General features: G+C 35.8%; 1 protein-coding gene across 2 annotated transcripts in view; it reads left to right on the top strand.

Annotated features, from left to right (window-relative positions):
• Positions 1 to 27,973, top strand: part of LOC105234257 (apoptosis-stimulating of p53 protein 1) — a 127,092-nt gene that overhangs the window by 21,277 nt on the left and 77,842 nt on the right. The window lies entirely within an intron of this gene.

Genomic DNA, 27,973 nt, shown 5'->3' with positions numbered 1-27,973 from the left:
GGAAAATATTGTTGAATCAGGGCTCAGGGAAATCCACCGTTGAAAAGATATTTGCTAAGTTCGAAACAGGCGAAATGAGCACCGAGGACAATGAACTACCTCTCCACAATTTTCAGCCAAATCGGTTCAGGCGTTCTTGAGTTATAAATGATGTAACTAACACGACTTTCTTCTACATATATAGGTATATAATATATATATATATATAATAAAGATTTGTAAAAGTCATAATTTAGTAAAGGTATATTAATATTGGGGTGTATTTCCATGCAGATCATCATTGAAATTCATTTTAAAACTACTTGAATAATATTCACTAAAAGTATTATTTGTTATTTTCCGATAGTATTAGCAAAGATTTACCACCTTCTGACAGTTCCTTCGAAAACGTAATTTCCTTCCACATATTCTTCGTGAGAAGGTACGACAAACATCTAGTAAAGTTGTCACGAGCAATCAATAGTTCTTCCAATAACCGATTTTATACAGAAAGTATACCTTTAGCTAAGACACGCACCTTTTCCTGTGATCACTCAGCCAAAAAGTGCACTAAACATTTGTACTTAGCAATAAAAGGAGGACTATGTTGGACAAATACAACTGATAGATTTATCCAACATAGTAAAAATTTTGAATAAGTAGTGATTAAAAATGAACTATTTCTTCTATCTCAAATTATATTTCTGCCTTAAATTGTCTACTAAAATAATAAAAAGCATATTTCTTACTCTTCAAAACATATTCCCGCCTTTGAATCTCTTCCAAATTATATTATACAAAAAATCTCACAAAACTAATCGAAAGCGATGACTTCACATTTTATGCTCGAAATGGGCATATTTCCCTCGGCTACTTTGCATATTGTGGGTGTGCGTACTATTTTTTATGAAATTTGTTTTGCAAGAAAGGGAGGTTGCCGTGTTTGTGGGTAGCGGCTTTTGAATTTATTAACGGGTTTCACTGCGCTACAGTCTGATATGCATACAGCTGAGACGCTAACGCGCTTATCCGAGCTGATCATATCAGTATGCAGACAAAAGTTTGGCGCACTAAAACACGCAACCAAACACGTATATATATGTTGCTTAAGAGTGTATATATGTATGTGTATATATATTTATATGCTGCAACATAAGTGAGTCAGGATGTCTTTTCATACTACATATCTTACTACTATAGGCCGGCACATGAATGAACTGAGTGCGTGAGTGAGTGAGTGAGTGGTGCCCACGCACCGCCAACCAACACTCAATTGATGTCAGGGGCTTTCAGCAAATCTTTAGAGCACCATTGCCAACTCCAGTACATACTTTGCTGGTGAACTGTGAAACTGCCGAAACTACGCGACCGCCAAGCGGCTGACTGCCGGCCGCACAGCTGTGCAATTGAGTTGGGGCAAATGCTGGCTGTTTGCGTTGACTTGACCAGCTGTGTGCGCTCTGTGCTCCGCTGTGCTTTTGTTTAGTACACGTTTGTATGTATGTATATATATTTGTGACCGTGTGCTTAGACTTGAGTTACTCGCGTTTCCAGCTTTAACTGCTGGCCACCAAGCCGGAGGGATTTTCCACTGAATTTGCATTCATGAAAAATTTCATCAGCGCCAGCGTAAATTTGACAGCAAAATTGAGCAAAAAAAGCACGATCTAAATAAAAAATAAATAAGAGGAATCAGAAACAGCAGGGAAATATGCGTATTTAGGCAAGCAACAGCGCCACTTTTCGCCTCCCCCAAATAGAGTGTGTCCCAGGGTTCAGCATAAAATGCACGAAAGAACTGAGAAAAAAATGCCAGAAATCGCTGCGAATTATGCAAATTAGGTGTAGAAAATCAAATATGAAACACTACGTAGGAAAGAGCGGGCATTGGGGTAGTCTGGAAAACAACAAAAACTACCACAGAAACGGCATAGACAATGCCGTGCCCACACGAGGCGACAATAAAAGTTGTTGCGTTGAAATTTTTGACTGGCGTACGCTGATTAACCCGACTTTTGGGGTCACCAGCTGACATTTCGCTTGTATTTACTTCTTTTTATATATGTACATGTGTATATGCATAAGCAACTGTTTTTTTCGTGTTGCGTTGCGCCAACTTCGCATTGCGGAAATTGCGAGTGAATTTTTGGCCACTTAAGCACAATGGACACGCAAGGAGAGTTCGCATAAAGTTGAGACAAAAAAACGGAGAAAAATTTTAACAGCAAAAATTGCTGTGATTTGAAGACAAAACAAGCGGAAATCATTTTTATACCCAATGGTGGTGCTGCTTTGTGGTAAAATGTCATTGAAGTAAGTTTCGAGATTTTTGGTTCTATTTCTTGCCCTCCGAGTGTCTCATTCTGAATGATCCCTTACTTTCAGTAGGAGTATTTCAGTTCCTATAAAACTCATTTGAGGGAAAGAAAGAAAGAAAAGAAAAGAGAAACAAGAAAATGCTGAAAAACTGAAAACTCTGAAGGTTCTGAAGGTTCTGGTATATGAAAAAAAAGTTTTGTAGAAATTTAAGGAAAAAACTTCAAAAAATATAACACTAATAATTTCCATGGTAAAAATCGCTAGACGAACTTCTCGTACCGTAAATAAACAGCTGCCAAACACACTTATGGAGATCAAACTTCTGACTAACACAATAATATGTTTTATCAATGTAGGAAAAAGTTAGTTATCGATTCAGATTTATATGGATCAGTCCGGGTCAAATTTGATCAAATGGCATATCGGCTCAAATATGTATATCTACTGGTCCAAAAGCCAACAAAGTCGGATTAAAGTAAAGGAAATTATTATTGTTAGAAATTTCTTAGGGCCGCTACCATAACATCCTTCCTACAACTTTGACAAATTGCGTGTTCTAAAATCTTTAGTCTTACCACGTGAATGCCAATGAACACTATCATTGCGGCCATGTGTAATTTGAGACTAAAAGCTAGTAGTTAAATAGATCTTTTACGCCCCAAAAGTCCTTGTTGCTGATCAATGCTTACTGATCTCGCACGAGGGCCATAGAACCGTCACCCGAGTGCACGAAAATGTGGGATGTTGATAAAATGTATCAGTATCCTTTCTTGCGAGCTCATTGGCTTTGCAGTTTCCAGTGATTCCGCAGTGATCGGGTTGTGGAAGTAGTTTCATGCTACATCTAGTGAAGTCAAGCACCCCTTGACTAGCTTCGAGCTTGAAACTTCTCCTAAAAAATCTGTAAATGCTCTTCGATATCTCGGAAGTTAGATATTTAGTTTCAAAGATTTATGATTTTAGAGAAACCAAGACTTTAGATTAATAATATTTTTCATTATAAAATATATTTGGAAAAGTATCAAGCCAGTGTACATGAAGCTGAAAACACTCCTAAGACTAAAGTAATTGTGCACAGCGTAGAAAAACTAGAAAACAGATAATAATAATGAAATAACAACACAAACAAATGCTCAATCCCCGGCAATTAAAGTAAAATTACTGCAAAAGCCAATAAAGCTTTCAATGAGCGCGAAGAAGTCTTTCAACTTTTCAATTGTTCTTAGATTGACTAAGTGACTGACTGACTGATGACTGTTGCGGCGACGATTACAATGACTTAGTGGTACGCAATTGACCCAGTCTGTGGCGATAAACCGCAGACGCTGCATCAGTCTGACTGCCAAAGCCGTACTGCTGACAGGCTAAAAACCGAGCAGCGCTCATATTACCGGCAAATGAATATAATATGTGGGTTATATATATATATATATAAATATAACTACTTATAGCAGATATATATATAAATAAATGAATATATATATACATATGTACATTGTATATATAGTAAATATATACTTACATATATATTTTTAAATAAAAAGCATATGCTTTGCGCACATTTAAAATGCTTGTTTCACAAAACGGTGTCAAAAAACAGAAACGAAAAAAAGTTGCCAGCTGCAATTCACTCGTCTCGGAAGTCGGCAGATGCGCCGAGCCACACTCGCCCCGCACTGCAATTCGCCTCGCCGCACACAATTCCCACATTCACACGCGTGACCCTCACTGCATTTCATTTGTCTGACAGCAGCTATTATGCTCATACACACACAAACATACATACATACATATGGACAAATGCAGTTGTGTATTTCGATAAAAAACGCTTTCCGCTGCTGTTTGCGCTGTTTGTAGGGGGCGTACATTTCATTGCATACCATTTTTGGCCAGCAGAAAGCGCATGTTTTCATTTCTTCCCATATTCCCACTTAAAATTTATCTCTTTAGTTTTGGGTGGAAAAAAAAAGCATTTTAACATTTTAACTTTGGTGGCTGCTAATGTAATGGGGTTTGTTTTCACACATAATTATAGTTGGCATTTTATTGCAGACGCAAACACATAAATATGTATGTATATACTTAAGTATATGTTAGGTTAGCAAAACTTTTGACTTGAGTCAGCAAAATATAAATTAATATGTACAACTAGTTGTAAAGGCGTTGAATTATGTGCTCTTATTACTATCATGGCTATAATAAATTAACAATGCTTCGAAATTGGAAGCGGAAGTCTCAGCCTCACTGACGGCAGTGGCTAATTGCGAATATAATTAGTCAAAATTTGTTAGAATAAATTGCGAGTTGAAAGTTCGCTGTACAAGGTTACACTCGCTTAATTGCCGAAAACTTGAGCTGAAATGAAATCTGAGCATGATGCTTATAAAATTGAGAGGCTTAAATCAAGTTGGCAATCACGGCTCGGAATAGCAAGATTTTTGGTGCTGACTTCTGCTGTGGAAGCTGATATTGCAGATAATGAATTCTATGCCTCAAAATGTATGCCATAAATACTCTCGCCTTGAGAGATATGAAAGAGATTGTCTATAGTATATAGCCTGACTCTTAGTCCAAATTGAAGCTTTTCACATATTCTTCATAGTAATTGACAATTTTTTAGTATTTTTAAATAATCCCAACAGTTAGTTCTACAGAATCTGAAGTTTCAAACTCAATGAAATGTCGATTACGAGAAAAAAGTTTCAAAGTTGCCTAGAAGTTGTATCAACGTCGAGGGCATACACTAAAAATGGCCATGAAAACCAAGTGTATACATATAATACAAATATAGTCGACAAAGTAAAACCGACGCAATTCTTACGACTCTTCTGACAATTTCACGACAGCGAATCTATCAACTACTCAATATACTATTTGTACGTAGAAAGCATTCGCTAAAATGAGTCACTTAGTCCTCGTAAGAAGACGTGTAAAATAAGAATAAACATTGAGCAAGAAGATTTTATATGCAATCACTAACTCTGTGAATAAATTTAAATTTGCTAGTCATTTGCTCAAAAATGTCATCAATTTTTATCTTGAAAAGAGGTCTCAGTTATGGAACTAGATTCAAATGTCAAATGAAAAAGAGGTTTTTAAAAGAAATGAAATTTCTATTGATTCGCTTAGTGCGGACAATTTAAATAGACCAGTCCGGGTCAAATTTGATCAGAGGGTCAGCCCAAACACCTATTGGCTATAAGCCACCAATATGGCTGTATGTCATGTAGCGCTGTCAATGTAGGATACAAAAGCCATTCACAGCAACATCCTCCAATTCAGGTACCAATAAGTCATTAATCATACGTCTATAGCATTACCCATTGACTGTAACATAGCAGCCGGCTTCAGTTTTAAAGAAACAGGAACCAATGATTTCCTCTGTTCATAGAGCTTTTTGGTGATATAACGTTGGCTCAACAATGGATTATGGATTATCATCACTTCAAACGTGACAACTTTGTTTTTTAAGTTGCCAATCACTTTTCCTTTTCACTATTTAGTGACTATTGGAGAGTCCAAGTATAACCAGGTCCTTCGGGTCTTTCGAAAGGAGTTGAGGTCTTCCTCTTCCTCTGCTTCCCCGCGGGTACTGCGTCAAATACTTTCAGAGCTGGAGTGTTTTCGTCCATTCGGACAACTTGACCAAGTCAGCGTAGCCGCTGTCCTTTCATACGGTGAACTATGTCAATGTCGCCGCATAACTCATACAGCTCATCGCTCCACTGACTGCAGTATTCGCGGTTGTCAATATCCGAAGCACTATAAATCTTGTGCTGAACTTTTTCTCGAAAAAAATCGCAACACCGACTTATCAGATGTTGTCATCGTCCTTGCTACTGCACCATACAGCAGGGCGGGAGTAATGAGTGGCTTATCGAGTATGGTCTTTGTTCGTCGAGAGATGACTTTTTATAACGGGTGATTTTTTTGAGGTTAGGATTTTCATGCATTAGTATTTGACAGATCACGTGGGATTTTAGACATGGTGTCAAAGAGAAAGATGCTCAGTATGCTTTGACATTTCATCATGGATAGACTTACTAACGAGCAACGCTTGCAAATCATTGAATTTTATTACCAAAATCAGTGTTCGGTTCGAAATGTGTTTCGCGCTTTACGTCCGACAAATTTTGTTCAGCGATGAGGCTCATTTCTGGTTGAATGGCTACGTAAATAAGCAAAATTGCCGCATTTGGGGTGAAGAGCAACCAGAAGCCGTTCAAGAACTGCCCATGCATCCCGAAAAATGCACTGTTTGGTGTGGTTTGTACGCTGGTGGAATCATTGGACCGTATTTTTTCAAAGATGCTGTTGGACGCAACGTTACGGTGAATGGCGATCGCTATCGTTCGATGCTAACAAACTTTTTGTTGCCAAAAATGGAAGAACTGAACTTGGTTGACATGTGGTTTCAACAAGATGGCGCTACATGCCACACAGCTCGCGATTCTATGGCCATTTTGAGGGAAAACTTCGGACAACAATTCATCTCAAGAAATGGACCCGTAAGTTGGCCACCAAGATCATGCGATTTAACGCCTTTAGACTATTTTTTGTGGGGCTACGTCAAGTCTAAAGTCTACAGAAATAAGCCAGCAACTATTCCAGCTTTGGAAGACAACATTTCCGAAGAAATTCGGGCTATTCCGGCCGAAATGCTCGAAAAAGTTGCCCAAAATTGGACTTTCCGAATGGACCACCTAAGACGCAGCCGCGGTCAACATTTAAATGAAATTATCTTCAAAAAGTAAATGTCATGAACCAATCTAACGTTTCAAATAAAGAACCGATGAGATTTTGCAAATTTTATGCGTTTTTTTTTAAAAAAAAGTTATCAGGCTCTTAAAAAATCACCCTTTAGCTACAAAAGTGAGCCTCTTTGCCGAACAAAATTTTCTTTTGAAAATCGGGATCGCTAGACAGCTCAAGTTGGGCCCATGCACCGAACGAAAGCAAAAAATATGAAATGACAAACCAAAATGAGTATAAATCAAAAATTCAATAATATTTCTTAGAAAAAAAGGATTTGGTCATGTCTAGGTCCGCATTCTTATTTAGTATTTATAGGGTATAACAATGCTCCTTGACTAATGCAAGATATTAAACAGTACGTATCCATACATACATACATATACAGAGGACTGCCAACTTGTTCGTATCGCAAAATCATAAAATGTATAAAAATTTGTTGTTGGATTCAAACAAAAATTAGTATATTCTGTTACAATTATCAACGCTATGTTTTCGGTTCGCTATAACTTATAACTTTCTGGGACTATATGAAACTCCTAATAGTTGCTATTTGAGACGTCAAAAGCTTAAAGCCTCTGCGATGGTATAGTTGGGCATTTGCCATCATAGAACAATTACCCATGGAATTATCCATCACTGTCTTTTTTGTCCAAAATGATACTGAGTTCCCAAAACAATATCCAGCCTTCAAGAGATCTTTAGCTTTATTTCGTATTCACTTTGATTCGGAAGCTCTTGTTTATTGTTTTCTCCTTCTCATTCCCTTCATTTCCAATAAGTTATTCCGAAGCTACCAAATTCATTTTATGAATTTTGAATAAAGCTCTGATAAACGTTAATAATGATCTCAATTGTTCCTCTTGTGAAGCATAACAAAGAAGCCCTTGTTCACTGATTTGAATCTTGAATACAATTTATGCAAATAAGTTGTACTGGAACCCTTTCAGCATAAAATTGCCTGAAAAGCAATATATTTTTTATGCTACTTAATTTGTAAAAAATTACCCCAGAAACTGCACTCGAACTCTTTAACATAATAATCGAAATATAAAGGGTTTTACAATGAGGACATGATCAGACAAAAGAGGAAATAAATACCCGCGTCACTTTTGGGAATCTCGTGGTTTTATAGAACCTGGTTATATAAAAATGGCAGTCAACCATTTTTGACTTTTTGGATTCATGTTGGGATACTGCCAGATCTCTGCCAAGTTTCGGAGTATAATTAGTTTTAACTCTATGAAAACTAATCATGTTATCAAAATCTTCAGAGGCAAGCTCAAAGAGAGTGAAAGTTGAAACTTGGTTTCTAACTAGAAGGTATTTGTGAAGTCTTTAAAGTCTTGCGTTCTATAGAAATGATCATGCGGCCTTTTTGTTGCACGAAAAGGCTGGAACAGTGAAAAAGACTTATCGCTCTGAGTAATTACGAATCTAAAACTGAATATGTTCCACAAAGCTTCTCCCACAAGTGCATCTTCAAAGCTTGAAAATAATCTAAATCGATAAAAAAGTAACTGCATTCTCCGAGAACTTGATATTTCAGGTGCTTAAAGAACGCGATTTAGACTCGATTGTATAATTTCATGGCCTCGGTGGTATTTTCAACTTTTCCAAGCACCAATGTGGCCCAATCGAATCAGCTCAATGTAAAACCCCGCTATTAACACACCTGGTACTCTCAAACTCGTTCATATACCCACATCGGATATGGTGTAAAGTACTCACACATGAGCATAATTTCACGCGAAAACATAATACTCAGCAAACTTTTTCACCAGCAAAAAAACGTAGCTGGAATGGCGGCTGAAAAAACCGTTAAAAATTGAAAATGCAGAGGATTAAAAAAAGTCATGAATGATGGCGAATGAGTTTCATTGTCAGCGCTGGCAAAAAGCGACTGGCGTTTGTGTAGAAAAACGCGTAACGGCGCCGACCTCTTTGTTGTGCCTCTTTTTTTTACCGACAAACGAAGCTCTTACTGCGCGTGTAGTTATAGTTTGTCACAATGTTATTGTTGTTGTTGTTTTGTATGCATACGCAGACAACGCCTCACACGCCGTTATGGCAATCATCGGCATGAGGACTTTCAACAGTTTTCCTTTCATTTTCACCACAATACACATGACAGTCTGTGTCTGAGGCTGCACAAGTTCGTCTCTGTGTATGTCTGAGGGTTTGTGTGTATGCGTGTGCATCACAAAGGAAATAAAAAGCGCGAAAGTAAACACTTTGACAAGCGGAAAAGCATGTTACCGCCAAACGTCGCGGTGTCGGCGCGACTGAGTTTGCGGTGAGACGAGCAAACTTTGCCAAAACGACAGAGGGAACAATAGCAACACGACTAACAATGAAAACTAAATAACGGGTAATGGAATCAGTGGTCCATGTGAGGCACACGTGGGAAGATATTTCTTATCAAATTCTTCCTTAACTCATACTTTCAATGCGGGTTATATGCATTTTTTCTACTTCTGCTGTCAATTCTTCAACCATCATCGCCGACCGCTTTCTATAATCGTTTTTGGACGAAGGCTCACTCTTAATCTGGATTCTACATATTAATTCCCATCCATGTTGTCATAGCACTACTCTTTTCTTCTTTGTTACCCGCAGTTTTCTATCCATTCTTCGCTAAAGCTTCGAACTGAGCTGTTGCCCTGGCACTCTAAGGCTGACAGGCGAAGAGAGACAACTAAGAACTTGAAAACTATAAAATTTTCACCTCATTTCCTCTCCTTTTCATGAGCTCTTGCAATATACTGTCTGAAACAAATGCTACCATAGATTTATTAGATATAGAGTTATTCTCTGCTATCGATTGTGTTTGTCACCCATAACGATGTTAAACTCTCAAGGCTATGTCAACCTTCAAGAGATGGCTTAGCTTTACTTCAAAGTCACTTTGATTCGGAAGCACTTATGTAAAGCTTATTGTCTAGAAAGACTTTTAAACTCAGTACATTATGATCACCAGCAAGTGTTCCTGTAAGTGATTCTTCTATATTTTAACGAACATAACAGAGCTTTTCCTCTACTTATCATGTGACCTATACATTTTAGGTCCCTCTCAAAAGAAAATCAAAAATTGGTTGGTTTCTTTTTCTTCTTTACTGGCGCAGACACCGCTTACGCGATTATAGCCAGTTAACAGCGCTCCAGTCGTTTCTTCTCTTTACTATGTGATGCAAATTTGAGATTCCAATTGAACCCAGGGTCTGTTAAACCTGGTCTTTCCAACCTCTGCTTCCCCCGTCGACTCATCAGATACTGTCATCTTCCAAGCCTCTGCACCATATAGCAGGACGAGAATAATGAATGACTTATAGAGTTTGATTTTTATTCGTCGAAAGAGGACTTTACTTCTCAATTGCCTACTTAGTCCAAAGTAGTACCTGTTGGCGAGAGTAATCCTGCGTTGGATTTCCAGACTGACATTGTTGGTGGTGTTTACACTGGTTCCTAAATAGACGAAATTATCCACAACGTCGTAGTTACGACTGTCAACAGTGACGTGGGAGCCTAGTCACGAATTCGACCACTGTTTGTTTGATGACAGCAAATATTTCGTCTTGCTCTCGTTCCCATCAGACCCATTTCCCTTCCTTATCCACTCTGGAGAAAGCAGAACTAATGGCGCGACTCTTTGGATCAATGACGTCAATATCATCGCCGTACGACAGCAAGTGCACACTCTTACAGAAGATTGTACCTTCTCGATTCAGCTCTGCAGCTCGAATTTTTTTCTTTAGCAGTTAATTGAAAAAATCACAAGATAGGGAGTCGCTTAGTCTGAAACCTCGTTTGATATCGAACGGAACGGCTCGGAGAGGACCTTTCCGATCCTGACCGAGCTTTTGGTATTGCGTTAAGCAACCATATTAGTTTTACGAGGATACTAAATTCAGACTTAGCGGCATAAAGTCAGCTCCTTTCCATGCTGTCATAAGCTATTATGTTTGGAAATCGGCGAAGAGGTGGTGTCGATTCGCTTTTCGCGGTTGTCTTTCAAGGTTTGGCGCAATACAAAATCTACTTTTTGTTTAAAAATAAGATGATCATAGACCTACTTTTTCCCAGCAGGGCTAGTTGCAGTAACCGTTACGAGTGCATACAAACAGCATGTTGCGTTCAAAATCGCGCTTATATGTAAGCCTTAGTGTGTTTATCCACTGAACTTTTCACTGATTTTTTACAGCTTAATTGTCGAACACTGTTTTTTCTTCGATCGACGTGTTTTTGGCAGTTTCGCAATAGTTTTTTTTCCCTCACACAGTGCTGACAAAAAGTATTGAACCGTATCATAAGTACGTGTTACGCTTTGTGTGCCGTCTTTTTGTCTCGCTTAGCCTTTATAGTCCGCTTATTTCACGGGCTTTTTCCCGCTTTTGTTAAAATCTATTAATTTCACTTTTTCTTTGTCTTTTTTTTGTCACTTTTATTATTTTACAAATTGCATATATCGATATTTTATCAATGCTTTTTAGCGCTGCGCTGAAAAAATTCGGAAAAATTATTTGAAATTGAATTTTTGAAAGCGGCGTCAGGCATTTTTGCAATAACAATTAACGCGTCGGAATTTATAATAAACGTTGGCATGACCATAAAACTTCAGTTTTTTTAGTTTATTTGCGGCAACTAACTGTATTTAACAATAGCTGCGTACATATATACAAATCCTTTTTTATGTGTGGTGTTATAATTTTTGTTGGCATAATTGAGTTCGCATTGTTTTTCGCCATTAAATTTAATACATTTTGATAAAGCCATTAATTTGCTTTGTGGGGGGTATTTTATATGCGTTCGCAGCAATTATTTTAGGTGACAAACTTTAATTGAATGATGGCATTAACTTTTTTAATGGAAATTATGGAGTTAATATAATTTTTTGACGCATTGTGTTCATGTTTAAGGACATTAACGCATTAAATTTATTATTCGATAAATGTTCGATTTTGCTGGTTTAAGGCTTAAAGCTGTCAAATCAAATTTAGATAATAATTTTACAGGTTCACTAAACACTGGTCAGTTGTTGACAAAAAGTAAGACTTCGACTCGAATTTTTTATAAAAAGTGGAAAAGCTATAAATGGAAATGGAGTGGACTTCGTTCGCTCATAATGCTTGAGATCAGAACCTAGCAACACAGCTGATTTAAAACGCCTCCATCTACTTACTAAGACTGAAACTTTCTAATAGACTTTTCAGTGAATTCTGTTCGCTGGAATCTAAATGACATTAATCTCAAACGTTACCTGATTGCAATGATATGGAAAATGCTTCTCCGGTGACAAGATGTAATGATGGATTTATTCATTTAACAACTATTTTACTCTTTTTTGAACGACTTCCAAAATTTTTCATGAGATTTTGCTCTAAAATCTCAAGCTCTTCGCACGATACCCTTTACCTGGTCAAACATGACCGATTAGCGGTCCAGTTCTCATTCATAGACTCAGTTAACTCAACCGCTTTAAAGTTTAGCCGGCTCCTGTAGCTTTTGTGAGGTTATTCGCTGTGTGAACTCATTAGTGACGAGTAAATGTGTGGATTGTGTGCGGTCATTTTCTGAGCTTCAATTGTAAATTTTAACGCGAAAATAATTACAGGCTTAGAACATCATTATGTAATTGCACAACAACAGTAGCAACAATAATTGTGATCATTATCATATATTTAATTGCTTAGTTGAGAATTGCGGTTGGCTTTTTATTGTACTCTTAATGAATAGTTATATAAATTTCTATATTTATATGAAAAAAGAAATCAACCAGATTAGATAAACCAATTCGACTGATTGAGTCGGTAATTGCATCAAACGTATATTTCAAATTATAATTTATTTAGGATATTTGTGTTATTTTTTTAATTATTTCGCCAAATCGCTTTTTCTGCGGTTGAAACTCAGTGTAAATAGGTATTTGTGAATTTGTGGATTTATTTAGCTTTGATTTGGAGTTATACCAGTACTTAAAATTTTTCGAGTTAGGGTGGTTCTTCGAGTAAAACGGTAAAATTTGTTAAAGATTGATGGTACTAATCGCCATTGCTGTATAGTATATGTAGTACATACAGACCGTGGTGCTTCTCAAGAGTTGTTGAGATGTGCCTGTAAAGGAATTTCTATACACCCAACGTCTCCAATTGTAACTAAAATCAATTTGGAAAAGCTTTGGAGATAAATGGTTCGTTTAAAAAACTGGTATAAATCACTTAAACTGGTATAATAAAATAAAAAATTTGGTAAAGTTTTTGAGATCAATGATTCGTTCAAAAACTTGTATAAATCACTTAAACTGGTATAATAAAATAAAAGCTGACAATTATTCAGAAACTGTCCTCAACTTTGGAAAATTTAGAGAATAACAGAACAAAAATATAACTGGTATAAATCGCGTGAACTGACAAAATTAATAGAAATTATTGATATTGATTATATAAAAAAAGTCGGACAAATAATTGGTATAAATAGCAAACACTGGTATAACAATATTAAAATTGTCGATTCTGCGAAGGTGTAGATAGGTGAGTTGAACAAATAACTGTAAACCCTTTTGTAAATTGATATATAAACTGACTTGGAGTCGCATAAAATAATAAATTCAAGTGTAAACTCGTTTCAAATCGGTAAATTGAATAAAACACTGGCATAATTTCTACAACCTGTTATAATCATATATAAAACAGGTATAATAATATGTAAAATGCCTTCACTATAATAAATTGAAGAGATGGGCAGAAAACTATTAAAATAATATAAACTGGTATAACGAAACTGTAGATTTGACAGTTTGTGCACATTGGCCAATTGAAAAAATATCTGGTATAAATCACATAAACTGCTATAATCAATTAGAAGTTGTGTTTACTTCAGAATACTACATTGGCAACCGTGCAACTAATTGATTTTACTTAGACCAATAATTATAAACTCATTTTAAATCGGTAGTGGGTAGAATAAGTTGAATAAAAAACTGGCATAAATCATGTAAGCTGGTATAATAATTCATAAAACTGGTATATTAAAATTAAAATTTTCTTCGGTTTGATGAATTGTGGAAATTGCAGATAAGTAGATAAATAACATAAACTGGTATAAATATATAAACTGGTATAATAAAAAACAAAAGTTTCGATAGTTTGTGCATATTGACCAATCAAAAAAATAACTGGTATAATTCACATAAACTGGTATAATCAATTAGAAGTTGTGTTTGATTCAGAAGATAGCAAATATTGGCAAACCGAGCAAATAACTGATTAAAATACTTAGATATGTTAGTCTAAGAAATAGAAATGGAGTCACAAGCAATTATCCCACTTCAATTAGGCCACTTATACTCTCATATACATGCGAACTCAGCGTGATAACTTTGTAGTGGCTTTCTCATCTGCATTTTTAAAGAAAATTATTGAGTTTTTATAACTTGAAGTGCCATAGCGAAGCGAACTGGTCAAATTTCTTCAACCAAACCGATCACAGGATACAAAATTTGATATTTTCTATTTACATTTAAAGCCCGCCCTACTATGAGCACATGCATTGCTGTAACTTTGCATACTTATAGCGGTATACATATATATTTCCTGCAACCACAAATGCATTCATTCAATATTTCTTTTATTTGCATTTTTAATATTCCGCCGGTCATACATGGTATATTCTGCGGCTCGCATATTTATCAACTTCATCGTAATGCCGTTTTTCACCGATATGCGATTCAATTACCGCACAAATAATTTATTTATACGATATTTGATGCATCAATGAGTGCAGTGAATAAATCAAATGAAAATTGTATTTTCAAATACTCACATCCGCGCAAACACATATACATATGAGTTTGTATGTAAATGTGTGGTTGTGTTTACGCAACTTAACGCGCCAACCCAGCAGGCGGGGGTGCGGGCGCAGGCGTATTCGCCCATTTGTTTACCGGCATACATGATTTGATTATCGCCAGCGAAACGAGAAATCCGCCGATGTAATTACACGCATACAAGCACACATACACACACATACGAAGTAATATTTGTATGAAATAATCGATGGAGGCACGTGAATTACCCGTGCTTACATACCTTTGGATGCGCACTTTGTACTTGCCCAATGCATTTGTGGAATTTCAATGCTTTTAGTCGCCAACACACACATACACACATATAAATAAAACTTTATCTGTGTGTGTGTTTGTATGTTTGCATGCAAATTGCTGTGTTTACTTGCCCGCATTCGGCGTCGGTGGGTGCGCAAGCAGCTGATCGGCATTTGCACTTCGCATAAATGTTTGGCATAAACACTGGTTAAATAGCATAACTAAAAGCATAATGCCCACGACCTACTGCCTCTGAATATACAATATAAGTATGTGTACATATTCATACAAATGTACATCCCTCCACTTAGCTATCTACAAATTTCATACTCCAACGCATACGCTCATAGCGTTGTTTGTGAAATATGCACGAAAATTAAGGGTATGAAATCCTAACGGAATACCGGAATACCCAGCGCAACTACTGTCCATATATGAGACTCTCAGAGCAATTACCGAAGCGCTATAAATTTCGCATTTTCTGTTACAGAAAATTCATTTGTAATTTAATATTTTTCAATTTTACCAATACTCACCAATATATACTTCTAAGGTCTTCATAATGAAAAGAAATCAATTATTTTCCTATTAAATTGGCGATTTTATTTAACATATAGTTAGAATTTTGCGACTTAAGTGAAATATGCATCGATTTATTCGAGAGACTTTTATACCTAATGACAAAAAATTATACCAGTCGGCTTCATAAGCACCTCTTGAAACGATTTTTTCAACAGCAATATCATTCGCCATAGCCAGGAGCAGGTAATAATCACTTGATGGCAGGTCTAAACTATCAGGTGGATGCCCAAAAAAATCCCTCCAAAGTTTCAAGAGCTTATGGTGAGTCACTATTGGCCTATATAGCCTGGAGTTGTCCTGATTTAACACAATTACTCCCCTGTTGGTAAAAGCTGGTCATGTCTCGGCATTTGCTTTCTCAAACTCAAAGTCGAGTTTATTGATTTTTTTAGTGTTAAACACTGAACACTACTCATAAGCACAGAGTTTAACATGCGCATATACGTTGCAGCTCAAACTCGAGTTTATTGGCTTATTTGATGTTAAACACTAAACAGTAACCTTACTCACTTAGGTAAACATACACATTCACGTGGGGATTTAAACTCGAGTTAAGTGGCCTTTTTGGTGTTAAACTTTATACACTACTCATAAACACATACACATTGCAGCTCAAACTACTCATAAATACTGAGTTTGATATGCACTTTCACCTCGTGGCGTTTGCTTTCTTCGGACCGCCATTTTTTGACAGTACAGAAAGGTGCTAAAAGTTTATTCTTAAGTAGATGTTTTGCTTCTAATCCCAAGTACAAGTACTCGTATATAGTATACCCTTCCTGACTGATCGACTGCTAGTGGCTTGGTCACCGTTTGCGCCGGTTCACTGTAACTCGGCCACGATCGTTTTTCCTTGACTTTGTAGTGAGTGAACCACTTTTCATCACCCGTAACCATTTGCCTTAGTAGTGGATCGATTTTTTGGTATTCAGCAGCGGCTCACAGATGGATGCTTGTACCAAACTGTTTTTCTGCCTTCCTAGTCCTCAGCTCAGCAATCGAAACAGTGCTTACCTGACGGCCAGACTATATAATTTTCATTTCTTTATCAGTATTTTCAACAGTTTGCTTCCCAGAACCTTATGTATATTTGACTTGAAGGAACGGAATGGGCTAAACTGAAACATCGCATAATTAAATATAATAGTATCAGGACCATAAACACTATTCATATTTTCAGCCGCATAGTTTGCGTTTTCACCTTAATTGAAGAACAAATTTGGCAGATTTTCTCTTTGCTGAAGCCCATCTTTGACGCGTGCTCGAACAACAGTGAGATGAGCAATCACAAAATTGTTTAACGGTAGACTATGTTAATTGGAAATATTATCTTTCGAACCCCATATTTCTGAACCCAATGGCACGTATAGTAACAACACAAGATAAAGTTTCCTAAAGCCATCTATTGAACAATCAGAGGCTCGTAGGTGGGTTGAAACTTACAGAGCTCTCAATGTAAGCACTTATAGTCAAGGTGCTAGACTTGAATAGGAAAAGTATCTAAGGTATTCAGATAGATAGGACAATAGCTCAAGCAAATTTTTGTGAGAAATGTTTTGTAAAATGTATGAAGATTATTTACACTTATTTTTGACATTTTTATTAACATAATTTTCCTTTAGTGTGGTCTTAGCAATCCTGTAATGCCCATAGGCTAATCCCTTTTGAAGCTAATACTGTCTTCACAATAAATATTTCGACCATTACAGTTTCAGGCTTGCATTTCCCTGCCATATTAAACTAAAAATTCAAAATAATTTGCTAACAAAGAATCTTGGTGAAATGAATTCATACTTTTTTATATGAAATAATTTTTGAAACAGAATTATATTAGATATACTTGTATACTTTCTTAAATGCAAAACATTTACATATATTTTTCAATAGCACCCTCGCATTTTAGCTGCTAAGTAAATACCCTACACAACTGATTTACTCTCGAAATATTATCTAAAGTATAAATCTGCCTCAAAAGACACCCACAATAACCTCTAATGTATAAATACTTTCATATATACTTGTACATACGCATACATAAACATAATAAATCTTATACCTCCTAAATAACCTCATACAATCAAATTTATGTTGCCAATGTTATTTCCTTTGTCTGCAATTTCCCACCACTTCCGCAGCTAGTTTTGGTTAATTAGAGCAAAGGTCAGCCAACATAACGGCAACCGCAATTTAAACATAGAAATTTGAAATTTAGATTTCTTAGCGACATTATCTAGATTGCGTTTGGTCAAATCTAATTTCACACTTAATTGAGAAATTTCCCTTTTTGGAGCATAACATAGAATTTTCGTAATTATGAGCAAGAATGCATAAATATCGCCGATACCATTTTAGACCTCGCCACAGTAGGTTTTAACTGATGCTTTAGATTAATTGCTGCACTAAAATTGGGAAGAAGTTATTAGGATAGCCATTTTATAACTGTACGAATAACTGTTTGAGGAAGTTTTGATATCGAGTTGCTCATACTGGAAGGGGCATGAGTGTTTCTGTAGAGCGCAGTGAGTTGTAGCTGCCTCTTTAGATTAAATTGAAAGATATGGTTGTGTGTATATACTCATATGTATATGTAGGATTAGAGATACTTTATGCCAAAATTTCATCATTGATGAAATGCATGTGTGTATGTTTGTGTGAATTAATCATGCTTTAAATTTATAACTAGTAAATAATGCTGTTAATTATAATTACACAGGTCAAAGCTTAATTTGGAAGCTTTATGATTTACGATGTGAATTATTGAATTTTGATAAGGGTGTGGTAAATTTAGGAGTCCAAAATATATATTTATATACATACTATATAAATTATACATACATATATGCGTATCCTAAGTCAATAAACTCGCCGAAGGCCTTTTAAGAACCAAAAGGCAACAAAGGAGATCTTATGAAACATAAATATAAATTGTTTGGAATCGAAGCGATACCGCAATACTATATTATATACATAGCTGTCATACGAACTGAATCAAAATCATGATTTTGTATGGAAAATTTTTATATTTTTTACAGAATTTGGCATAGGTTATTACGCAAGGCATCGCTAGAATTTTTAAAGAAACTGTTCAGATCAATGCTTGGTAAGCTATGTATGTCATAGAGCTGTCATACAAACTAACGGATAAAACTCAAGTTATATATGAAAAATCTTTTATATGACAGTATATCTTAAAAAAACTTGCATGAATCATTCCAACTGGTATAATTATATAAAAAAATCGTATAAAAACTGGTATAATTTTTTCTCTTTGAAGAATTGCCGATATTGACATAAAGGTGATTTTTTAAGAGCTTGATAACTTTAAAAAAAAAAAAACGCATAAAATTTGCAAAATCTCATCAGTTCTTTATTTGAAACGTTAGATTGGTTCATGACATTTACTTTTTGAAGATAATTTCATTTAAATGTTGACCGCGGCTGCGTCTTAGGTGGTCCATTCGGAAAGTCCAATTTTGGGCAACTTTTTCGAGCATTTCGGCCGGAATAGCCCGAATTTCTTCGGAAATGTTGTCTTCCAAAGCTGGAATAGTTGCTGGCTTATTTCTGTAGACTTTAGACTTGACGTAGCCCCACAAAAAATAGTCTAAAGGCGTTAAATCGCATGATCTTGGTGGCCAACTTACGGGTCCATTTCTTGAGATGAATTGTTGTCCGAAGTTTTCCCTCAAAATGGCCATAGAATCGCGAGCTGTGTGGCATGTAGCGCCATCTTGTTGAAACCACATGTCAACCAAGTTCAGTTCTTCCATTTTTGGCAACAAAAAGTTTGTTAGCATCGAACGATAGCGATCGCCATTCACCGTAACGTTGCGTCCAACAGCATCTTTGAAAAAATACGGTCCAATGATTCCACCAGCGTACAAACCACACCAAACAGTGCATTTTTCGGGATGCATGGGCAGTTCTTGAACGGCTTCTGGTTGCTCTTCACCCCAAATGCGGCAATTTTGCTTATTTACGTAGCCATTCAACCAGAAATGAGCCTCATCATAAATCGGACGTAAAGCGCGAAACACATTTCGAACCGAACACTGATTTTGGTAATAAAATTCAATGATTTGCAAGCGTTGCTCGTTAGTAAGTCTATTCATGATGAAATGTCAAAGCATACTGAGCATCTTTCTCTTTGACACCATGTCTGAAATCCCACGTGATCTGTCAAATACTAATGCATGAAAATCCTAACCTCAAAAAAATCACCCGTTATAACTATATGAATAACGTAAACTGGTATAAATATGTATATCAACTGGTATAACAAAAAACGATCAATTTGACTGATTGTAGAGATTAGTCTATTGAAAATATAACTGGCATAAATCGTCTAAACTGGTATAATTAAAAAAAATTGTATAGAACTGGTATAAATAAATTTATTCTGTTTGGTGAATAGTAGATATGAAAAGATAACTAGATAAATAATGTAAACTGGTATAAATGTATAAACTATTATAACGAAAAAACTATCGATTTAACACGTTGTGAAGATTAGCCAATTGAAAATATAACTGGTATAACTCGCATAAACTGGTATAATCAATACGAAGTTGTGTTTACTTGAAGATAGTGAATATTGGCAAACCATGCAAATACAGGGTAGGCCATTTAAAGTTGACCCATCTGGCAACGCTGTAACTTTTAACAGCGCTGACAAATCGGCTAATGTCATACCGCGTTAGAAGCGTCATTCGAAGACAATTTATACCATGGAACAGTACACTCCAAAAGAACGCGCTGAAATTGTTCAGCTTTATATTCAAAATAACTTTTCAATTGTGTTAACTCAACGTGCGTTTCGCAAAAAAAATAAAGTGAAAAGTGCTCCAGTTAAGAACACAATTAAGTCTTTATACGCAAAATTTGTGAACACCGGTAATCTCAGTAATGCCAGTCATGCATCCAGACAACGCACAAGACGTTCTGATGAAAATATCGAAGCTGTACGAGCCAGTATTGAGGAGACTCCATCGACATCGAGTTATCGCCGCTCTCAGGAATTAGACATCTCTCGCACCACTCTCCGACGCATAATTCATAAAGATTTGAAGATGTTTCCATATAAAATTCAAATGGCACAAAAACTAAACCCAGCTGATTATCCGCGACGCCTTAATTTTGGCAAATGGGCCATCGAAATGGCTGAAAACGAAAATGGTGATGTTGACTGGCCACCGAGATCACCAGATTTGACGCCACCAGACTTTTATTTGTGGGGTTATTTGAAATCCAAGGTATACGCTAATAAGCCAAAGACCTTAGCTCAACTGAAAGCCAACATTCGACGTGAAACAGTCGCCATATCATCCGAAACATTGGCCAAAGTCATGGAAAATGTCGAAAAAAAAGTGCATTTAGCTGTCAAAGCTAAAGGTGCCCATTTATGCGATCTAATTTTTAAATATTAGCTGAAACAAATCCCCTTGGAGCAAAATAAATTTTTTTTGAAATGAACAAAAAACATTGTTTTCTTTTGTTCTTTTTTTTTAGAAACAAAAGGGTCAACTTTAAATGGCCTACCCTGTAATTACTTATTTAAATTACTTAGACTAACATTCTAAAATAGAAATAGAATCACAAGTTAAGTTAATAGAAGTTAACTTATTTTCTAGCTTTCTCCAATAGGCACAAACCTGTAAGAGCAACCTTCGTATTCGCATCAATTTACATGCAAAACAAAAACTCATTTTCCTCCCACGTAAATGCTCGAAAGTATTTTTTTTGTTATATACACTCGTCTGCATAAAAAGTGATAAATTGCTGCCATAAAATTGATGCAAATATTAATTAAAAGCTTGTGAGAATTCGATTTCAATTTCCTTTCTCAAAATGAGCTTAAGTGTGTGTACTTGTATGTGTGTGTGAAGTGCAGCAGCCATTCAATTAGAAAGTTAAGCGGCTTTCAATTAAAAATTTATTAGCCAAAGACCAAGGTTGCTTAATTTGAAGTTTAAAAAAGAAGACACAATCGGCTAGTAATATATTTTGAAAATATGTGCATTTAATTTCCTTTTTCAAAATATTTCAAACTCTAAGTAAACTCAATACATATGCATATTGAAGCTATTGTAAACGAAATTAAGCCGCTTAAATGTCTGAATCCCTAGCACGAATTAAAAAGATTCTAATACACCCAACACCTACACACCCACACGCCTGACATTTACACATTATAACTGTATAACGTTACTTAATAGTTGAAAATTCCGTTGAAATTCACACCCACACAAAATTAAATTTCTCAACCCACACACGTTGCAGCTAAGAGCAACAAATACTCATGTGTGGCTGTTAGAGGCCTGAGCAACTGATAAGCGGCCACACACGTGCTGCATTTGTGGGCGTCATAAAAGAATCGAAGATAAGAGAAATCGAGAGAGAGAAATGAAGAATTGAAGAAAAGCAGTAAAAGTGCACAGTTGAAACACAAAATAATCTTATGAAATCTTCATTACGCATTCATTCATAATCTCGCCTGCACTTACAGCCACACTCACACACACGCACGCTCATAAGCAAAGCAGCTGTGCTGAGGTAGTATACAGTTATGACACACATACAGGTATACCAAATAACAATGACAACTGACAGTGATAAATGATGCAACCAAAGGCATAACTAATACTTAACTACCTTAAGTTGCCACCTGGCGGCTTGACTGAGGCATTAAGCAGGTGGAGTTTAATAAAGAAGTCAAAATAAAGATAAAATGTAAATAAAAATCAAATAAGTGATTTGCGTTTGCTTAAACCGTTAAGACTGCATTGAAATTGTTTTTATTTTTTTATTATCAACTGACTTTTATGAGCTTTGAGTTACAACTGAGCGGTAATAAAATTGAGTGAAGTTCGTTAAGAGTATTATTATGCTGTAAATAGCTCATAAATTGAGGGAATTTCTGTAGCATTGCTGAGATTAATGTGACTAAATTTGAAAGGTGTTTAAGATCGACTATTGTTTTTGTATTTGTCATAATATAAGTTTGAAAGTTATCAAGTTCAATAACCGTTTTTGTATTAGAAATAATGTATTGTAATCAAGAGATCAGTCCTACATATAAGAGAAGATTATCATTTTCGATGCTTAACAGAAAGGAATTTAGCATAGAGGTTTCAGTTAGTCGTTTGCTCATATTTTTATGTAATTTTCCAATTTCCTTTGTATAGCTGTAAAAACGGTCTGATCAAATTTGACCCGGACTGCAGAAAAATATGAGTTTTTTTTATAAATTTTAGTTCAAGTATTTATTATTACCTGTAAATATACTCCTTTTGGCCTAATACAACCATGGTAACTCCTAGTAAAATTTTTCATACACTTTCGTTTCAATAACTTAGTCATATTTCCACATCTCGTTACCAGTAACGATGCTCTTAATGAATTTAGGGACCGCAGCTTTGTTGTGAAGCATTTACTTTTTGCCTCTGAGTTTGTCACCCAGCTGTTATATGCTATTTTTAATTAATAATATAACTGTTGAATTTAGACAACAACAATTTATGTTTCAGCTAAACTAAAGAACAATACTCTAACTTATGTTATATGAGTTTTTTTTCAGTTAGAGACTTTGTAAACCAAGAATACTATAGAATTTCAAAAATAATTGTAAAGGGAAGTACCGTTGGTGACACAATTTAACTGAAAAATATTATTACATTTTCCTAACCGAAAAAATATCGGTGGGACTAACTGATATTCGCTAAACTAACTGGTATATTAGAGCATATACTTTGTAACAGTTTCAATAAAAAAACTTTACATTATTCGTGATATCTTGTGACTCTGACTGTTGTTAATAAGAATATCTTTCTTCTACATATCCATATCCATTCAGTAATTCATTTAAGTTTACTATTAAGGGCGACAATGATCGCCTGCTACTTATTACATATTTCAAGCAACTCCCGAAATGCCCATTTTACACAAATATCAACAATAGATACATAGCGTCACCTAAAATGTAAAACAACATATTATCAAAGGAATCGAAATTTAGGTTTTTATTTCTTACGATCCGCTACATCAATTTTTCGCTTCCCCTGTCCCATTTAACCAATATATATCCAATACATAACCATTATATAACCAATATATAACCATTATATAACCAATACATAACCATTTTATAACTACAACTCGGAATTGAGTATTTTATTGCTTATCACTACATAAATTTTTCGCTTCCGCTGTCACATATAACCAATAAATATCCAATACATAACCATTATATAACCAATATATAACCATTTTATAACAAAACTCAGAATTGAGTATTTTATTGCTTACGATTCACTACATCATGTTACATAAATGTAGCATAAAATTTTGCGCTTCCGCTGTCAGATATAACCGATATATATCGCATATATAACCAATATATAACCAATATGTAACCAATATGCAACCAATATATAACCATTTCATAACAAAAACTCAAATTTTGTTTCAATATGGGCGATATCTATAATATAATTTTTTCTTCGCCTGTAAAACTTGTGAAAAGTGATGTTACGTTATTTTGCATTTTAGGTGACGATATTTATTTATTTAGTTAAGTCCATGAACATTAATTCTTACAGACTAATGGAGAATTAGGATTCAAATATGTATGTACATATCCGAATTTAGACACTTGCATGAACATATGTACTCACGTACTTACATATACATATGTATGTATGTATATCTAAAAGCATTTTCAATCCACACAATTTCCCAACACAACAACAACAACAACGCCGTCAGTCATTGACATTTGAAAGGCCATTTATTGAAAATATATTGAAAAGAAGGCTGCTGCAATTGCACAGCTGCAAATGGCAACTGACGTTATTTGTTGTTAATTTTTATTGGCATGCTAACATATGTAATGCCATATGAACCTACGTACATACATACAAACATATGAATAAATACACACATATTTATTCATACACTTGCATGTCTGCTGTCGTTTAATTTTGTGTTTGAATTAATTACTTGTGCAAAGCTCTAATGCCGACTGGCCTTACATATCGACATGCATACGCTTATACATATTTACACTCGTTATGTATAATTTATGTCTTTTATATCTTTGAGTTTTGACACATGGCCATCAAACTGTGTTACATACGAACATTTAAGTCCACTGCAATAATAATTGTCTCATTAAGTTTTATCTGCAAATGTCCATATGTCACTCCTACTCTTTTTCGATTTCCACCTCCACAAGCGCTTGGTCGACTACCGCCTCATTACCCCCATCAAGCGTTTATGCCATTTCATGAAGCACGTGTGGCACGCAATCTTAACAGTTCATATAAAATGCTCATTAAACACAATATTGCGTATGGCAGTGTATGTTTTTATAGTTGATGATAAAAATTAAAAATTTTTCCGAGTAAACGATGCTGAGTTGCTACTAGGGTGGTTCACAAAAAAAAATTATGAAAAATAAATAGTAGATAAAATTAGATAGGAAAATATATAATACAAGAATCTTATTCTCCAGATCTGAGCCCCAGCGACTATTTCCTCTTCTCAGATCTCAAAAGAATGCTCGCTAGGACAAAATTTTTGTCGAACGAAGAAAAGATCGCCGAAACTGATACCTATTTTGAAACGAAAGACAAATCGTACCACAAAAATGGTATCGAAAAGTTGGAGGGTCGCTATAATCAGTGTATCACCCATGAAGAGAACTAAGTTGATTAAAAAAAATTAGCAAAAATATGTATTTTACTATGGTAGGCAGGGGACATTTCCATTGAGATTTTTTTTAAGCAGAGGAAAACATCAAAAGTCGGAGTCTGGAACTTCGAGTCACTAGACCTAACCTACTCCGAACTTCAGACTCTCCTGCGGATTATGATTAAGTATTACTTTGTAGGAGTAATAAACCATTTAAGACTCCTCTATGACACGGACTGACGGACGCCTAGCCTGCGCTATATGTCTCAGTTTCGTCATGATTGAGGCTGTCGCTTCGCTGACGGCTTTCCAGTTTTCATTGTTGTAATTTTAAGTTTTTCCCTTGTACTTAAAAGCGAGGTCAATAAAAGACTACATGTTCAGAGCCTTTAACTCAGTCTGAATAGGTCACACAATTCGGGCTAATGTCGTGCTGGAATCTGTACAGGAAGCTTCTAAAGCACACATGTCCACTTAGTTTTTGCGTTAAGTGCATATCCAGGTCCTCAATTCATCTGTCTATACATGAATGGATGTCCGTTATCAGTCTGTGGCTTCACCGTCCTTTGAGTGAGGTTTGCTACCGCTGCTGCCATATTGTTAAGCTTTTAATTGAGCTGCTAATTCAGTCTTCTTATTATTATTTATTCCATATATAATATTTAATTTCTTCCTTGTTGAAAAGAAAGAAGCTCCTATTTCACCAAATATCAAAAAGAAAAAAAAACAATAAAATAAAGAAATTATTTTCTAAAGGCGATCGCTTTTCCACAGCAAAATAATATGTTAGACCTCATTTCTGTTCTAAGTAACTTGCTCGTAAAAACACTTCACTTCTCGAAGTGAGTTTAGAGCTTGTAGGTCTCTCCACATGTCAAGCACTTGCAATTAGCGCACGACAAATGAAAGGCAAAGCTCGAACAAGTATCTAGTGAATAATATATCAGCCAATAATACAATAAGAATATTTACATATGTAAATTCAATAAATATTCTGATTTATTATCGTTTCATTAATTTTTATGGCCCAGTAACCGGTTCAATGATCAGCTTAATTGACAGGAACAGCACTGATAAAGTAATCCATTAGCAGGAAACCGGAAAAATAAGCTTTCAATAGCAATGTTAAATTAACAATTTTGTTCTAAAGGAATTTCAACTAAAGGAACTTCTAAAGGAACTTAATAAATCCACAGAACTTTACCGTCAAAAATTTGTTCGAACGAAGTATTTAAAATAGCAAAAAAATAGTAATCCTGTCTTTTGAAGAGTTTTAGGATTCAGTATTGTTTTACATAGAATAGCTACTCTGAATAGTTAATAAATATCTAAATATTGACCCCATTATAGTCACCCATTATATTCTTGAGGAATTTGTGTGCTGGTGAACCCTGGAAAAGACCACACTTGCGGGAAAGCTAGAGAGCTTTTAGCGAGCGGCGCTCATTAGAACGTGTGGTCCACTCCAACCATATCACTTAATGCTATTCAGCATATAGTGACAATAGATATCGCCGAAAGGTGTAAGACCGCGAAAGTTCCTATCAGACTCAGAGAATTCTGGTTTTAAATGAAAGTTGCTATCAAACTCAGACATTCTGGGTTTATAAATGAACAAGTTTCTAAGCATTCCGAAATCGTCACACGCTTTGAATTTAGACCGGATACTTTAGACCAGGGAGACGCCAAGCCAACCAAAGATTTGGTATGGTGAGAGAAGTGACTATTCATTCTGATACCAGGGCAGCGATACCAGCCTTGAGCTCAGTGACCGTACATTCAAGGTTGTTAACGGAATGCCTTACCTCGTTATCACTGGCATCGACTCACTTTTTGATAGTACTAGTACGGGTGTCAGGAGCGGATTCTTAGATAATTACCATGCTGATTAGCTGGCAAGGAAGGGTACCTCAATATGAATAGAATAGAGTAGGAATGGGTCGAGCTCCACTCTCCTTCTGTGTTCTACTACTGGATAGCCAGATGCGCTATCCCAAGCGCATTTGAACCCCAGATCAATCGTGACGGATTAAGTGAGCTCCTTGTAAGACCAGCAGCCTCTCCCTAGTTGTTGGAGTTCTTACATGCTATTGCCCTATTGTTTTACCGGACGCCAGCTGCAGAAGCTGCATGGAAAAAGAAGCGGTGGAAGCATCTCAAAACGTACTTTTTGAATGTGCCGTGTTTGCGAAGATAAGGCTTAAACACTTCAGAGCTCACACCGTCAGATATCCTACGGAGCAAGTGGGAATAGAAATCAGACGCGTGAGCAAGTTTTTGTTATTGATACAAGGCGTCTTGCTGACTTCTAAGATCGAATGCACTAGTTCTGTTCTAATGGCTTCTCAACGGACTACGTAACGTACTTAGTCCAAGTACCACCTTCGGAACAGTCATCGAATCTTACTCAACCCTCAGTCACAGTCATTTAGTTACGAAAATACATATGTATGTACCCACTAATAATGTACATATGTTTCACTCGCCTCGCTTAATGAGCGACATTTATTTGTGTGCAAAATGTGATGAGCCAAATTCCCACCCAAATTAGGA

Source organism: Bactrocera dorsalis, chromosome 3, assembly GCF_023373825.1.
Source record: "Bactrocera dorsalis isolate Fly_Bdor chromosome 3, ASM2337382v1, whole genome shotgun sequence".
Lineage (NCBI taxonomy): Eukaryota > Metazoa > Arthropoda > Insecta > Diptera > Tephritidae > Bactrocera > Bactrocera dorsalis.
Note: the sequence above shows the minus strand (reverse complement) of the source record. Positions and strands in the feature narration are given on the sequence as shown.